We start from the raw sequence: 18,617 nt of genomic DNA on the forward strand, positions 1-18,617 counted from the left end.
CTTAGGAATTTAGTTAGGTGATTCAAAGACTATATGTCAAGATATGTGTTCAGTTTTAAATTAATTAATTATCATACATGTGTAAAACAATTGTTACTCTTTTTACTCTTTCTGTAACTTCATAGAAAATAACAAAAAAGATGATATATTTATACATTCAGTTTGGATATATCATCAACTGAATATGGCAGTATTCAGTAGATGAGTGCTAGTCATTCTTCTTTGGTTTGCAGGAATTTTCATAATGCATTTGATGACCACCACCAGAACTGCACTGCTTTTAGCAGGGTCCAATATAACAGGTAAACAAGCATGCACTGCAGTAGCTCAGTCAGTGTTTTGTTTAGTTTTTTTCATCCATCCATCCAGCCAGCCATCCATCCATTTTGTTCTTCTTGTCCGGGGCCGGGTTGTGGGGGCAGCAGCCCAAGCAGAGAAGCCCAGACCTCCCTCTCCCCAACCACCTCCTCCAGCTTGTCCGGGGGAACACCCAGGCGTTCCCAGGCAAGCCGAGAGATATAATCTCTCCAGCGTGTCCTGGGTCTGCCCCGGGGTCTCCTCCCTGTGGGACATGCCCGGAACACCTCATCCAGGAGGCGCCTAGGAGGCATCCTTGTCAGATGCCCGAACCACCTCAACTGGCTCCTTTCGATGTGAAGGAGCAGCGGCTCTACTCTGGGCCCCTCCCGAAAGGTCGAACTTCTTACCCTATCTCTAAGGGAGATGCAAGCCACCCTTTGGAGGAAACCCATTTCCACTGCTTGCATCCGCGATCTTGTTCTTTTGGTCACTACTCACAGCTTGTGACCATAGGTGAGGGTAGGGACGTAGATCGACTGGTAAATTGAGAGTTTCATCTTTACACTCAGCCCTGTCTTCACCACAACAGACCAGTACAGTGTCCGCATCACTGCGGCCACAGCACCAATCCGTCTGTCGATCTCCCACCCCCTTCTCCCGTCACTTGTGAACAAGACCCAGAGGTACTTAAACTCCTCCACTTGGGACAGGAACTTGTCCCTGACCCGGAGTGGGCACTGGCGGAGCACCCACCAGGAACGAGTCTGGCCTGTTGCCGGCGATGCGGACCAAGCTCTTGCAACGGTTGTGTAAGGACTGAATGGCCCGTAGCAATAGGCCAGACACCCATTACTCCTGGATCACCCGCCACAGCATCCCCCGAGGGACACGGTCGAAAGTCTTCTCCAAGTCCAAAAAACACAGAATGTCAAGAATGTCTTAACCAAGCCCGATAGGACTCTGGCTATTAAGAAATTCTTGCGCTAAAATATGTACTGTGCTTTCAATAACACATATGTGGTATTAAAATACGCCAAATGTTTTCCTTTTAAGCACATTTTACATAAAACCGATTTACCAGTAGGCCGCCATTGTTATTTACTTCTCAATGCACTCTGGGTAACCTTTCCAGTTTGAACCAGAGCAACCCGAGAGAGAGAATGAAAATAGTCAACTGCACTTAGTTTAGATGAAGATGAAAACAATCCGTCACACAAGGACGAGAGAGTGAGGGAAAATTACTGGTGTCTATGCGGCTACTGCTTGCCAATGGCAATGGCGACTGAGAAGGTTTGTTGTAAAGCACCAAAACTTTTTGAAGCCGTATGTCTTAATCCAGATGTTCTTTGGGCAGCCCTTGTTAGCCTCCATGACCAGTATCCAGTCTTTAAGAAAGGGGACCGGAGGGTGTGTTCCAACTACAGGGGACTCACACTCCTCAGCCTCTCTGGGAAAGTCTATGCCAGGGTGCTGGAGAGGAGAGTTCGTCTGTTAGTTATTTCAAATACATTTTTATATTTTTTTTGAGCAATGATAAACCCAGCTGGATTTTACTAAAATTGAGGAGATTTTTTGGTGATTATAATGACAGTGAATTAATACATTGTCATACTTAAAGGGAAAACTAAAAGTAGACAAAAGTAGTAAGATCAGCATAATCTAATAATTTCCAGTTTTTTGTTTTGTTTTTGTTTTTCAAGCCAAGAGGACACGGTTGGGTTTCGAGCCATATCTGAACTGAATTCTTGGCCAGCATTTATTGCAGATCTGTTTCTGACTGAATATTCCCGAGACCTACTGGATTGACGTGTTTATCAGAATCAGAATCAGAATCAGAATACTTTATTGATCCCTGGGGGAAATTATTTTTTTGTTACAGTGCTCCATTATAAACCAACATAAACCAACATTAAGACAAGACAGACAATACGCTAACTAAGAATAGTACAATATATACATATATATATATATATATACATAAGTCACTCATTAATAAATAGCTAGAAAAGAAACATGTGTAGTTGTAGCAGCAAACAGTGTGTTAAGTGGATGCGTTGTACAGGGAGATGGCCACAGGCAGGAAAGATTTCCTGTGTCGTTCAGTGGTGCTTTTCGGTAATCTCAGTCTCTCACTGAACAAGCTCCTGTGACTGACCAGCATGTCATGGAGTGGGTGGGAGGTGTTATCCAACATTGTCTTTATCTTGGACAGCATCCGCCTCTCCGACACCACCTTGAGGGAGTCCAGCTCCATCCCCACAACATTGCTGGCCTTACGGATCAGTTTATTAAGTCTGTTGGCATCTGCGACCCTCAGCCTGCTCCCCCAGCATGCAACAGCATAGAGGATCGCACTGGCCACAACAGACTCATAGAAAATCCTGAGCATTTTCTGGCAGATGTTGAAGGACCTCAGTCGCCTCAAAAAATAGAGACGACTCTGGCCCTTCCTGTAAAGTGCTGTGGTGTTTTTAGCCCAGTCCAGTTTATTGTCAATGTGTACTCCAAGGTATTTATAGTCCTCAGATTTGCCAACCAATTAATATTTTAAAGTTGCAGACGTTTTTCATCTCTTAAAACCAGCTTGTTTCTTAAATTCCTTATTTCATGTTTCTTGATTTCACGAGACAGATAATTCATTGGAACAAACTCACTGAAAAAATGTATTTTAGAATAAAACAGTTATGAGATGGGAAACAAAATATATTTTTGGTTGGTAGGTTTAACTTGAGTAATCAGATGTGTATTTATGCATGAGAAAGTTGATGCTCTTTGGTGATGCAGTTTGTCTGTTTTTAATTGAAGAAAGAAAGGCTAATCTGCTGTTTTTTTTTAAGTGCTTCAGCAGTATCACTTCATCAATAAATCCCTGACCTGGTATGAGGCTCAGAGCTTCTGCAGATTAAAGTACACCGACTTAGCAACCATAAATAACATGGATGATGAAAACCAGCTGATCAACACACTGGACGTGACATCATCATGGATTGGACTTTACAATGGACAGACCAACAGGTGGCTTTGGTCTGATGGCAGTGGTGTAATGAGCTTCACCCAATGGAGCCCTGGTGAACCAAGCAACTCTGGAGGGGTTGAGGCATGTGGAGAGATGTATGATAACGGCCTCTGGAATGATGCGCCATGTGACGTAACCAAAGCTTATGTGTGTTATGAAAGTGAGTAAATGACACAGTGATCTTTAAAGAAAATGTAAACTGATGCAATTACATACAGTGATTAAGTTGAAATAAAACCTTCAGGATTTTGATATGAATTATTTAATGGTGAAGATAAATATAAATTTATATTTCTTATATCTAAAACAAAGAAAGAAAAATCATTAGCTGGGTAGCACACAAAATGATAGCCCAGGTGTGATTCTTTTAAATGTGTGCACATATATGAATCAATACACAATTACAATGGTTTAAGGCATTTAGCCACACTTTGGCCCTCCTAAATGTTAATCTGGCTCTAAAAATCTTACCTGATTTCTACTTTTCTTGGAAGAAAAAAGATGTCTAACTTCCTTTTATTCCTCTCTCCTTGTATGTTTTTAGTTCAGCAGGATGGCAGCAAGAAGTATGTGGTTTACACACAGGGACAAACCTGGCCAAACAGTCAAGATCTGTGCAGGCAGAAGCACACTGATCTGGCATGTGTGCATACAGCACAGGAAAATTTAGCGATTGCTTCAGTTACAAACGCAGTGTGGTTCGGTCTGTTTAAAGATTCCTGGTACTGGTCAGATGGAACAAAGACCTCCTTCAGGTACTGGAAAAGAGGCGGAAGTTATAGTGGAAAATGCGTTTCTGTGGAAGGATCACAGCAGGGACGCTGGATACCAGCTGACTGTAACCAGAAAGCAACATTCATGTGTCAAGGAGGTAAGTTCCTGAAATACAAAAGCAATAAGTCATTTCTTGGAAAAAGTGTGATGTCAAAACTCGGATAGAAAAATAATAATATTCATAATAAGGATCGCAATCAACACAACCCTCAGATGAACCAAAACAACTTTCTTCTTCCTTTCCTGGATGTAAGAGCATTCATCAAGACAGTCTAAATAATGGCTGAGATTATTTTTCTGTGTTTTTATTCTGCAGGTCTCAAGCTAAAGAAGATGGTCATAAAGATGAAGGTGCAGTCTGATGTGGATCTCACTGACTCTACTACTTCCAGCCTATTCCTACAGAAGGTACAAACATAGCTTCAAGGGTCCACCAGGGGAAACTGGTTATACTGCAAGAGTTCATAAAATTACAGTAAACACAAAATGAACCAAAACTACCAACAAAAAAATAATACCAGTATGCAAAAAGTCTTCAGTAGAGTCAAAAATATAAAAAGAGTAATATTTTCAGTGAAGCACATCTGAAGCACTTTGTTATTTATGACATCATGAACTCATCCCTGAGGTCTTGCTGTCTAGCAAAACTGTCAATTCTATTTTTATACATAATACATTATGGTCTGTGTGCATTTGTTTTTGAAAGCAATAGAGACTGTTACTACATATTTAAATTCAACACTCCAATAAGTCCAACTGATGATTTAAAAATGGTTTAATTATTATAGTTATCTTAATGTTACACAGAGAGGTATGAAGCTGTGTGCTAAATCTGGAGAGTATGTCAAACAATTCTTTTCTTTGATGGTATTTTTCTTTTAGTTGGAAACAATCCTGAGAGATCAAGGGGTGACTGATGTCCAGCTTAAATATAAACGTGTATTTCAACCTCAGTTGAAGACCACTGAGAACACGGGTACGAGAGGCCTCCGTACAGGGAGCATCTATCATGCTAACCTTAATTCGAAACATACCAATCATTTTGTGCAAAGTAATTTAGTAAAAGAACAAACAAACAATCAGTGAAAAGGTTTTTTCCTCTCTTTACAGGATGCTGAGAGCAGAAGTGCCAATGTCGTTTTACTGCAACATTAGTGGTTATAGTGGTTTGTAGAGCTGATGGATTGAAACAGATTATTTAAAGATTGTTGCGTTCCCCAGCAAATTTATTTACCCTATACTTGTGTAGTTCATAACAGCTGATGTATATTCTAACCTAAGTTAGTAAGTAAATTAAACTTTTACTTACTTTAAGAGTGTAATTAAAACAGTAGATCTTGTCCTCATTTTCCCCCTAAGGTTTTGGTCATAATATTGTAACTATGGGTGGGAAGAAGAACCTATGCAACATAACATTAAATATTGTAATAATATGAACTCAAAATCAAAGTGCTAATAATAGATGCAAATCACTTTCAAGCTTTGAAAACTTTGCATTACAGTGCTTTGGACATGGCATCTAAGTGCTTTATTTTGAAAAGACTTTCAATTTTTAAAAAACAATTGTGTGAAGAAAATTTTTTTCTGCTTCTTTCAGTCAGTAGAAAAAAAAAACATATTTATAGCTGCAACCAGACTGCTCCATTACTTTGTAGTGACTCTCATGTTTTCATTTGGTCACCATATTGTTATACGATAGCCATCTCTCCTAATCTGTGTTTATGGAGGCATGTGTTCTGTCTACAATAAAATAACTTTCTGAATGTTGAACCTTCTTATCCAGTGTTTTTCTGTTGTATTTATCCCCCCATGCCTCACAGCACAGGTCTGAGAGAGATCATTTTTAAAACTAACAGTCTGAGATCACCTGGACAGGTAGAATCTCAGCCATGATAAAACCTTTCCCATAACTCTGGTAAGATGTTTTAGTCTATACCAAAAAAATACAGTCATCCACAGTGGCTTCATGTGTCTGGCCCGTCGGTGTGTGGGAGCTGAGTCTTCAGTCCTGCAGAGAATACATGCAGGAAGAGGTGGAACTTCATTTTTATGGGCACACAATCGGCCAATCACATGCAAAGACTGAGATCACACCATTATGTGAAAGAAGGGCAGACGTTCTGAAGACGGTGGTACAGGCCAGGTATGCAGAGAGACGGGGAGCCGCATTTAAATGCAAGCGTGTCAGAAAAAGTAACAAGTGAACACATAAAATGAGCAGCATCTGACTACATTTCACTGATGTTGGAGACTGCAAAGCTGAATGCAGGATTTATAAAATTAGGAGATAATGTGATACGCATTTTTATATTTTAGCCATTTTCCATTGTGGAGAATAAAAGGTTTCAAACTTTTCCAGGCTTTAAACCTCATACGTTCTCCCTATTAGCAGTGAATGCATAAAAACAAGGCTTTTATGAAAACACTGAATAAAAAATTTCTTCTTGAAAAAGACTAAATGTACAGTTCAGTATTGAATATTACATAAAATAAACTATGTACAAAGTGTCTTTGAATGGCAGAGATGCAGAAATGTGTGCATGTAGCACAGAGGTATTGCTCGTGTCTGAGTGCATAAATGAGTCACTGGCCTGAATGTGGCATGAAGCCATTTATAATTCTTACTCAATTTGATCTGCTGCTCACCACAAATAAGCAAGTAGAAAAAGTAGAAATTTTGGACTTTTATTTATATTTTCACAGGTTTTACACTTTTTCCTACTGATAAAAACCTCCCGTATGATCATTCATACTACACAAAGTAATTATGAAATAAACAATTAACTTGTAGAACCAAAATGTTCCCGGTATTTGAGGCAAGAGGGAGTATGTTATGTTATGTGAAGGTGCAGCCAGAGCTCTGTTCTTGTTGTGTTTCTATGTGTAAAATAAAATCTGCCTAACATGTCTCTGCAGCAGCAGGAGACAATAAACATGTGACAGTATGTTGTGGTCAGATCTTCTTGCTTTGTCTGTGTAAAAGGAAGGAAGCAAAAACTTATAAAAAGTGTTTGTGGTCTTCACAGCTCTTTGGTATCTGCTGTGCTGCTGCTTCACTCTCTCTCTTTACAGAAAGTTGTAGAAGTTTTCAGACGTGTCACTGCTGGATGTGAGGATGGGAGCCACTTTGCTGTGTGAGCTGGGCCTATTCTGTGAGTTCATCACTGACTTCTATTGTTTGATTCATACTGATCCATAAACATGTTTTAGTAAGAAGAACAGAGCATCAGTCGTTTGTACCATTTCAGGTCATTGTGACCAGGAGATATTTTATTTTGTATTCTTATGATCACAGTTATAATCAGAAGTATCAATCATTAATCATTTACCATTGTTGAACCAGTTGACAGAATAATCTTTGAACCACATCTATGTTAACATTAATCTACTCAGGTTATTAGTACTTTAATCAGTCTATTGTTGTTCTGTACTATTTATGTTATTTGCTTAAAGCTGTTTCACAGTTCTGTAACCACTCAGAAGCCTGTGGGTCCTGCTGGACCCTGCCTTAGTTCTATGTTCAGTTCTGCACGTACACAGGCCTTTAAAGTACATGCACGCTCTTATATAACACATGCATGTGTACACACACACTTAGTAAGAATAGGAGGGTCGTCTGAGGACAGTTTTCTGATAGATATACTTTCACAAAAGGCACGAATGTAATACACACTTGTTTTTCTCTAAAAACTAGCAGTTGATGTCCATATTAGGTAAACTCTCTGAACAGGCCCAAACTGTTATCATTTCCAGTAAGGTCTGACTGTGTGACGTTATCATGGGTTATATAAGGATGGGGAGCTGTCCACTCTTTGGAGATCTGTGGCTGTACGCTTGTCTTCCCATGCTTCTGTCTTAGAAGTGTGTAATAAAATCACTATTTTTGACACCTACACGGACTCGGCTGTTTTTCCTTCTTACCCAAACTGAACCAGACGTAACATCATGTGATCAGACGACTCTCATATTTTGTTACCAACATGTTTGTTTGTAGACTGGATTAGATTTTAGTGCACTGACTCAGATCAGAGTGGAGCTGATTTAGTTTATCTAACAAAGGTTTGTTTAGTTTGATAATGTCTGAAGTCTCTGTCTTTATTGTAGCGCTCTGTACACTCCTCTGCACTGGACACGCTCAAGGTGACTGAACAGTTTTCACTTTATTTTATTGACTTCTTTTTATTCATTTAGTAAAGATTCATCTCAATCTACTGCATCAGTTTTAAGCACTTTCTGGTTTTGCTCATTTTTGCAACACATTTATAATTTTTATGAACATGTTGCTTCTTGACTAAAGAAAATGTTTCAATGTTTCAGATTGTTAACTGTGTGGTTGTGTTGGATTCTAGATGCTGTGCTAACGATTGAACCCAACTGGTCCAGTTTTTTCATTGGAGAGTTCATTGTCTTCAAATGTGACATGAATGAAGGAAAAGACACTGACTGGAAATATATAATCAAGAAGGATGGTCAAGAATTTATCAGCTACAGTGATTACAAAAACCACAGATTAAAATGTACAATTACAGGTCACAGTGTTGAATATCAGTGCTCTGGTCACAGGACGAGCAACAGTTATACAAAGAACAGTAATACTGTCTCTATAACTGTATTAGGTAAGTCCTCAGTGACCAACAGCATAAATTTATGATCCTGTACATTTAAATGTTGTCACATCAGAGGTAATGAGCAGACCCAAACTCTTCCAAATAAAGACAGTGAGTTTATTTACAGTGATAAATAGTGACAAAATAATATGCAAATCCCAGTGTTGTGCCAAAAAGTGGTTGTTTTTCAAGTATCTTTATAACTCTGTGTTATTGTGCTTACATTATAACCAATCCGGTCCTTTATGTCCACTTTGTCAGGCAGGACAATGGAAAAACAGTTATATTCTGTTTATTTAGAGATATACACCCTGCCTCTGTTACCATGTTGAGAAAGACAGCAAAAAATCAAAGAGCAGAAAATATGATGAAGAAGAATTTTGAAGATTTTCCTGCAAGTAGCAGGTTTTATGACATTAACACATGCTTCTTCTTCTTTTTTTTTAAATGTATGGATCTGTTTTTCTTTAATTTTCATAACTGCAGATAAACCCAAGGCCACACTGACAGCAGGAACAACAATCATACCAGTAGGGGGCAGTGTGACACTGACCTGCTCTGTGCAGAGCTCTGATGGATGGAAATATGAGTGGTTCAGACGAACCCAAAGAATCTCTGAACTTCAAATCAGAGATCAACAAAACAGAGATATCAGAGTATCTGAAGGAGGAATCTACAGCTGCAGAGGAACAAGAGGAAACCCAGATTACTACACTGATAGAAGTGATGATGTCACCATTGAGAAAACCTGTGAGTTTAGTATGAAATATACATTCACTCATGATTATCAAATGATGTTAAGGTTTCTCTGTTGATTTCATGTTTCTATTTGTATCTCTGTTTTAACCTATGTACTGTTAATATGTTTGAACAGTTTCCAGTAAAGTTGTTGTAAAACAACAACCCAACTGGCCTCAGATATTCAGAGGTGAGACGATCACTCTGACATGTGAGCTGCAGGAAGGAGGTAAAACCACCGAGTGGGAATATAAATGGAGAGGACCCAGGACACTCAAAGTGTGGACACGCAATAATGATGTGACATTCAGAGTTTCTCAGTTCAGCAGTGGAGACTACATGTGTAAGAGTCGACGCAGAGATGACTCATATTCTTCAACAGAGTGGAGTGAAGCCTTCACATTGTCAGGATCAAGTAAGTCATGTTTGTTGTGTGAGCCCAGGATGAATTCAATGGTCTACAAAGGATGTTACATTGTTACATTGTGACAAAGAGCTGCAGCTGATAGTAGCTCATTGTTGGCAGTTTGTCACCACTTTGTCTCCTGAACTTTCAGCTGGTATAGGGACAGCAATGCTGACCTGCTGCTCCATAACCTGAGTACAATAATGATATAAATAATGATAAAAAATGTTTTTTGTAAGCAGGGAGGCAGATTTGGTTTATGTGTGTGCATGTGTGTGTATACATGTTTAGACATCTTTGTAAGGACAAAAAATTGGTATGCTACTATATTTGTGGGGACCAAGAGTCCATTGTGGGGACAAAATGCTCGTCCCTGCAAGTTTGAAGGTATTTCTAAGACTCAAAATGTGGTTTTAGTGTCAGGGTTACAATTAGGTTATGGTTAGGTTTAGGCTAAGGGTCAAGGTTAGGGATTAATTTTTAATGGTTATGGTTAGGGTAAGGGGTTAGAGCAAACATTATGTCAATGAAGGTCCTCACTAAGATAGCTGAACGAGCGTGTGTTTGTGTGTCTTGTGTAAATGTTGATACTAAGGTAAAAAAAAGTGTAATGTGATCTGCAGGAAGTTACAGCGAGATGAGTAGGATTTTCTTTTCCTCTTACAGGAAAGGAGGCAAGTGTTGATTTCTTCTCATGATGCAGGACGAAGTTGTCTAGCCAAAGTAAACTGTTGCAGTCTGTAAATGAGAAGAAGCATCAAAATGAAACTACGTAAAAGGCATTACAGCTATGTATTAGAGGAATAAGTGTGTGAGAGGGAATGACATCAGTGTTAACACAGTTTGGGCCATTGCACTATGTTGCATATACTCACACTGTTACAATTTGGTAATTGGAGGAGGAAGACCAGAGGAAAAATGCAAAATGAAGGCACATAACATCAGGGTAGTGTAATCCTGGCCTGTGTGTGGTGTAATATCTATTTTCTTTCTGTCTTTGTTTAAACTCAACAGCAGATCATCCAAAGGCCCAAATAAGTATTGATGTGAGTGATATTCCAGTGACCCTTAGCTGCTCAGTGAACTCATCATCTGGATGGAAATTCTACTGGTACAGAGATGTGAACTCATCTGAACCTCTGACCACACAAGATGCTGTTCAGATGCAGATGCAGTTCCCTTCAGAAGGACAAATCAGTGTCTCACAGGAAGGACTCTACAGGTGCAGAGGAGGAAGAGGAAACCCAGTTTACTACACAGAGTACAGTGATCCACTCATCATTGATGAAAATGGTGAGCTTTTCATCAGTGAGTGTCATAGAAAGACAAAATGTAGAAATGTTTTTTATTTTCAGTTTTATGCCTGGATCAATGATTCACAGTTTTTGAGATATTGCAACACATTTGGCCTCAAATATGCAGACTAGTCAAGATAATAATCAGATGTGAGATCCTGGAGAAGACACTGAGTGGGAGTGTGAAGGGAGAATGAAAAGTTCTCTACAGTCTTCAACACACCTGAGTGAAATACTTCAGTTTGACATCACTCAGGTCAATCTTTATGTTCCATTCAGAATCTAGTTCTAGTCCCGCTCCTTATCCACTGCATTATATCACTGTAAAATGCCATCGTCCTTGTGAACAGAAGCATTTTTAAAGCTGCTATTTTAGTGTTTATAAGCACAGTGTAAGCACAAAGGGGTGAAATATCAGCTTCCTTTTGTTCTTTGCAAAACTGACACTAACTTTCTGAGGAAAAGTTTCAAGATGGTAGCAGTTAATGTTTCTTTTTTCTTTTTTTTTACAACAGATGTGCTTGATCCTGAAAGCTCTTCATTTGTTGTTCTGATGATCTTTAGACTAATGTTTGTTTTCATGTTCCTCCTGTTCTTGTTGTATTGCTGCACAAAGTCAAAAGGTGAGTTGTTTTTCTTCTGATATTAAATATTTTACTCTTTAAGTACAGTACTGTGCACAGGTCATGAGCCATTCCTCGTTTCTTAATATTTTGCTAAGAAAATGGGAAACAGTTGCAGTAATCTACTGAAACATGTAAACATAAATGGAAATCTAGCAATTAAAATAAAAACAATGTGGATAAATAACAACTAAGAAGTCAGATGTTTTCCAAATGTTATTTCATGGTGGATCAAACTCTGACGGTCCTTTTCTGTTCATAATTCATTAATTTTAACAAGATCTCCAACAATGTCAAATTTGTATTCATCGTGTCATCAGAGCCATTCCCACTGATTTTCAGCCCAGTTCTTTTGACATTTGGTGGACCTCAGCCTTTTCTTTGTTTTTCTTCCTTAATTCTTCGCAGCCACCCTTCCACTGAGACCATTTCTGATGAGGCTTCATTGAACAGTAAAAGATTCAGCTGAAGGTTCAGATGCATCATCAGGTGCTGTGTCAGGTCTTTGCTGCATATAAAGAGATGAAGGGTGGCTGAAGACTTTTGCACCACACAGATGCAGCATGTGGCCCTAAAGTGGAAACAGCTATGTATAATAGATGACCATGTAAAAGCAAATGCCTTTTTAAAAGTTTCTAATAAAGGTTTTGCGGATGAGGGTCAGCCTGGATGAAAACCAGGCTGAGTTATGGACTCCTCTTGTCTTCACAGTTTGTTTTTCATCAAGTTTAAACTATTCTGATGCTTTTTGTAACACAGCTGTACTGATTACATCTGCTGCAGCTCTGACACTGTTGAATTAAACAAAGCCAAGTTAATAATATTTAATTTAAATGTGTTTAAGTTAGTATCACAGACATCAGGTGACCTGCAGGTGATCATTGTGTCTATGAGTCAGAGTTCGTGATACACTTTTATTAATTTAAAGTAGTTGTAGAAGCTTTGTGGTTATCATTAAAATCAATGTTAACATTTTTTTTTCAGGTTGACCGGAAGTTAATTATCCATCCTGGGATTCAGCTCAAAGTCATTAACAAAAAAACATGAGTACACAAAAAAAGTGATAATAAACATGAAAATAATAATTATGATCACTAATAATGACAGAGGCTGTTTATTAGGGACAAGAATCTTGAGAAGTCTTTGTTAATAGTCTTTCATTTATTGTCTTAATTTTCCTGTTTTTATTGTAAAGCACTTTGGTGTACCGCTGGTCTTTTAAACGTGCTATACAAATAAAGTTTGTGACAAAGTGGGTGAGAAGACCATTTGTCTATATTCTTAGTTAACATTCTTGCTTTGATTTAACCATATTTCACATGTAATCTGCAAGAGGCAAACATCTACTATCCCAGGTTTGTTTATGTTGTGCACTTTTACAGATTATATAATATCTTGGTTTAAATCAATTCCTACAAGTTTAAGTTAACATGTTCTTTATTTCAACTGTTAATTTGTATTGTTTAGAACTTGCCTTACCTACCTGTCTTCCAGAAACAAAAGGAGGAAATGTAGTTTTACTTCCTGCTTTATACCTTCTGGGTTCATCTGGGGTCACAGGAAGAGACCAAGTGCAGAAGGGGAAGAACTCTTATAATTTAATAAAGTTTATTTTACAGGGTTTATGAAGAAATAGATTTATTCTTGTAATATGTATTGATTACACCACAGAGTTCATGTTGCCAGTAAAGAGGAGTAGTAGAGGTTTGAATATAATCATGTTCATCTTACCTACCTACTGAATGGAATAGTCCAGAGGAGAAATTGTTTGGTTAAGTGGACTATTTAAGCAGAAGAACTCAGGTGTTTTGAGAGAAAGGTTCAGGTCAGTGTAGCTGTGTGCAGGTTGACCTTAATTTCAGTTGATTTAAGTTCAGTTATGTTTATTTGAACTGAGTTAATTATAGAGTTGAGTTTCTTATTTGTTTCTTTGTAAATACTGTTTGGGTCACAAAATGGTGAAAATGCGAAATGACGCGCAGCTGCACTACAGCGATGTTAAAGCGGCAGAGTTTACTTCTACGTTTAAAAGACAAATTATTGAAATTAAATAATGATATTCAGTGAGTTTAATTATTTTACAATGTAACGCAAGTGCATTGTAAGTAACTGTAATTAAAATACCTAAAAATGAACAGTAATCAGTTACTCTACTTTTTCAGTGGAAAAGTAATTTAATTACAGTAATGCCTTACTTAGTAACATGTTACACCCAACACTGCTTGTTCACTAGTGACGGGAGAAGGAAGCCGGAGATCGACCGGTCTGTTGTGGTGAAGAGGGAGCTGAGTGTAAAAGCGAAGCTCTCAATTTACCGGTCGATCTACGTCCCTACCTTCTAACTATGGTCACGAGCTGTGGGTAGTGACCGAAAGAATGAGATTGCGGATACAAGCAGCAGAAATTAGCTTCCTCCAAAGGGTGGCTGGCCTTCCTTAGAGATAGGGTGAGAGGTTCGGCCATCTGGGAGGGGCTCAGAGGAGGAGGTCCCGGGGCAGACCCAGGACACGCTGAAAAGATTTTATGTCTCAGCTGGCCTGGGAACACCTTGGTCAGCTGGAGGAGGTGGCTGGGGACAGGGAGGTCTGGGCTTCTCTGCCTGGCTGCTGCCAGATAAGTGGAAGAAGATGGATGGATGGTACATGGTCTGTGGACCACATTTGGTAATAAAAGGCACACACTGTGATTTTTGTTAACTTAACTTTTTGATAATTAAAAAAATAGTAAAGGTTTTATTCTTCTATCCATTCATGCATATTACAGAGTACAGATGATGCCTCAATCATATATATAGCAAAAATTTGAAGGCAAAATTTGAAATGTGAAGGCAAAATTTTCCTGAGTATTTTATTATCTATTGGAATCTGGAATTTCATTGGCACTCTTAATGACATTATTTGTTAAACTGTTTAAAACAGGATTTGAATTAATGTTCATACGCTATCTAAATCTATATTTAATTAATAATTTATAAATATACTCTTAAAGCATGACTCAGGCTCTAGTTACCTGATATTGTTCATCATTTTTAACTGCGTTTAACATTACCACAGACAATTTCCTGTTTCTTCTTTCAAATCAGATATGATATATCCATAGCTCTTTCCAAGCCATACACCATAGCTGGTTTCATTACCATCTTGTGTTCTAAAATGCACTCATGAAACTTGGGTTTTAAAATACTGAAAGATTTTAAAAGTGGTTGAAAGTAAAGCAAAAGGTTTACCTAAACAGGTGACAGTTTTATAATCCATGCATGAAAACCTCAAACAAAGAGTCAGTAAATAGCATCAGTTTCTCTATACAAAAACTGAGCAACATGTTGGACATAATTATGAAACTGAAAGTAGGCTTTATGCAATTAAAAACAATGAAAAATGAAAACATTTTAATTATGTGTAAATATTTTTTAATCAAGTAACTTATTTTAAGTGCGTTACATTTGGCATGTGGAAGTCTTTTCTTGGCTCTTGACGGAGGCGGCTGCACTTTCTCCTTCTCCCTCTCCCTTATCTTTCCTGCTTGGCTTCTCATGTCTTTTGCATAGTCTCGCTTATTCTCTATCCCTAAGAGAGTCTTCCAGACTTGTTCTCTAAAAACCTAAAGAAGAATTATGGATTTGATCAACAGGTCCCTTAACGAAACTGAAAAACTGATTGTCTTGCGGAGACATTTGCTGCCAGATACTCAATGGTTGCTTACGTCATGTGTCTGACAACACTCGATGGAGGACATTGAAAGACATCTACCAATTCAGAACCATGATAACAGAGTTCTGGCTGATTGGAGCTGGCTTATCGAAGTACAAGAATCGGCTAGAGCTGTTTAAAATCCCACAAGGCTGGCCGACATGATAGATGATGGGCAGGGCTGTGAGTACTCAGACTGTGTTTATTGAAAGCAATATGGACAAGATCTTGGAGAAGAAGAACGGGAATTGAGAGACCTGGTGACCAGTGACGGACATTAGACCAACTGGAAAACTGGAAGCAGTTTGCTCACGCTAACCAAAACAACTACCATCTTCATCTAATGCGACCCCCCTGGCACCAGCTGGATGCTCAAGGCAAAACTCTCCTTTAGATAACAAGACTGTTGATGTGACTCTCTCCCTCCTCAATCAAGGCCAGCCGCGTCAACTGAAGATTGTTGACTTTTGCCCAAGCGAGTGAAGGGACACTTTCTCTTGGCTGAACACGGAACACACACACACACACACACACGCATGTACACTGACACAGACACCCCCTCCCCCCCATGTTGTTTCCTCATGTTGTGCATTTTCCATTGTTTTGGTTCTGGGTCACTGCTCGTGCGGTCAACTGGCCAGTGCTACCAGGCCTGACCTGTTTCCCCATAGTGATGGGTCGTTTGCGAATGAAATGGCTCTTAGAGCCGGCTCTTTGACGTGAACGACGCGAGCCGGCTCCTTATCGCGAGCCGGCTCCTTATCGCGAGCCGGCTCCTTATCGCGAGCCGGCACGTGGTTTGTTTGTTTTTTTCTCTCAGCCTCTCTCTTGCACTTTTTTTCCGCTTCACTCCGCCGCTGGGCAGAGGGGGGAGGGGCGGTAGTTACACTGAGTAGCACAGGAACAGAGCCAGAGGGAGAGAGAGAGAAAGAGAGCCAGGGACAACAGCGTCACATTAGAAAGGTATAGTAATCATTCACAACTATTTTCGGTTGCAGATGATAAAGGATTCAGAAAGTTTATTCATGCAGGTCCATATGACAGAGAATATGCATCTTCTTTTTGTTTTCATATTATAATTTATATTTAATTGTGTTGTGGTTTGCAGTGTTTTGTGTTGTTTTCACTTTAAATTTGTAAAAGGAAAAAGCTGAAAATTTAAATAGTTAAAAGTTGAAATGTGAATAGTTGATTTTTGTATTATATGATTTATTTATTACATTTTATGTGGAGTGAATAAATAAAAGTATATTTACAGTGGGCCCCTAGAGACAAAGCACATACAAACTCCAAATCACGTACAAACTCTGAAGCACGTACAAACTCCAAAACACGTAAAAACACGTACAAACTCCGAAGCACGCAAAAACTCAGAAGCATATAAAAACTCAAAACACGTACAAAAGACAACAGAAGTGCTCCAGGATGCTGGGCGCAGTGTTGAGATTTTGTTACCTTGTGGCTACACAAGCCAGCAAGTACCAACGACCGGATTTGGTGTGTGGTAGTAACAGGTAGATGAACTTTTTTTTTAAATTATTTGAATATATGTGAGTGCTTGTGTATAAATGCACAAACAATACACACATGCTTTCAATTGTGTAATTTAAGTGATCTACTCTGCTTTGGAAGTTCAGTTCATGCTAGAAATGTGTTTTGGAGTTTGTACGTGTTTTGTCTCTAGGGGCCACCGCATATATTTATATATAAACATATATAAATAAAACTACTTTTTTTTTACGTTAGTAATTCCTTTTGTGCATAATTTTATATTGTTGTTAATAATAAATAAATTAAAGCAACAAAACAACCTGAAGAGCCGGTTTGGAGCTGAAAGAGCCGGCTCTTTTTAGTGAGCCGAACCGAAAGAGCCGGTTCTCTAAAAAGAGCCGGAAATCCCATCACTACTTCCCCAGCGTGATGTTTCTGTATTGTATATCCATTTGGCAAGGTATCATCTATCTTAATTGCCTCTTGGGGATAAGTCTTTCTGACTCTGACTCTAAGAATCACTTGTGATTAAAAAAAAGAATTAAGTGGTACTATAAATGGTTTTAGAACATAACAAAGAACAAAATCAAGACAATAATGAGTGTGGGGAATCAGAATCAAAAACCAGTACAAAATCAATACATAAATATGAATAAAAGGTTGAAAATTCAGAAAGTTACTTTATTGTGGACAGCCTTTAACATTATAGAGGCCACATAAAAGCACAAGAATCCTTAACAAGGTAATAGAACAACTACAAACTTGTTTTTTGTTTTGTTTTTTTGTTTCTTTCAAGCTACAGGAATAGGCAGAGAAAGCTATTCTTCTTGCATTTTTAAAGCTCGTTTTTGCAAAACAAAGCACTTGGACTGCGATGTCCAAACCAGGCACATTTTACAATGCTTAAAAATGATTTGCATCTATTATTAGCACTTGGATTTCAGTTCATATCATTGCCTTATTTAATATTATATTGTATGAGTGCTACTTCCAACCTATAGTTTCCACCTAAATTCAGTGAGGTGAGAACCAATCTTTAAATAATCTGTTTCCATCCATCAGCGCTACAGTAAAGCAACATAGGTACTTCTGCAGTCAGCATCCTGGAAAGAGAAAAACATGTTTAACTTTTTGGTTTTTAACTATATTGACTATATTTCTTTCCACAATGATTAATATGTTTCAAATGAAAACTAGTTCAATTGCAGCATGGTGTATACAGTCTGCAGTGAGCATCTCTTACCCGTCTTCTCCATAGTTTCCAACTAACGCTGAAAGAGACTGCCATTTTTATCACTTTGCCAGCTGAGTTTGAAATCAGCCACCCCTTGATCTCTCAGGATGGTCTCCAACTTGAAGAAAAACATTATAAAAGAAAAGAGCTGTTTTTCATACTTGTTAGATTTACCACACATAGCTTTATGTCCCTGTCATGCAGGTAATAATCATATTTAAATGTTTTTAAATCATGTTAAAAGTGAAATTTCGTTATGTTTTGGAACAAAATAAAAAACTTTTGCTACTTTTCTTTACCTCTAATATTTTTTTCTGTAGATATTTTGTGTTTGTTGTGATGTGTTTGGTGTTTACTGTTGTTTTATGAACTCTTGCTGCACAACTTGTTTTCCATAATGCGACAGTAAAGATACAAGGAACCTAGAATCTACGTTTGTACCTT

The 18,617-nt window shown here is 38.4% G+C and overlaps 2 long non-coding RNA genes across 2 annotated transcripts; both read left to right on the forward strand.

Moving 5' to 3' along the window:
* Positions 1-261: 261 nt before the first annotated feature.
* LOC143417055 (uncharacterized) lies at positions 262-4,181 on the forward strand. The gene is made up of 3 exons (XR_013097267.1): positions 262-302; positions 3,138-3,476; positions 3,861-4,181. It is a non-coding gene; the product is annotated as an uncharacterized LOC143417055 (long non-coding RNA).
* Positions 4,182-4,412: 231 nt separating this feature from the next.
* LOC143417056 (uncharacterized) lies at positions 4,413-5,848 on the forward strand. The gene is made up of 3 exons (XR_013097268.1): positions 4,413-4,498; positions 4,973-5,066; positions 5,201-5,848. It is a non-coding gene; the product is annotated as an uncharacterized LOC143417056 (long non-coding RNA).
* Positions 5,849-18,617: the final 12,769 nt, after the last annotated feature.

Source organism: Maylandia zebra, linkage group LG3 (assembly GCF_041146795.1).
Source record: "Maylandia zebra isolate NMK-2024a linkage group LG3, Mzebra_GT3a, whole genome shotgun sequence".
Taxonomy (NCBI): Eukaryota; Metazoa; Chordata; class Actinopteri; order Cichliformes; family Cichlidae; genus Maylandia; species Maylandia zebra.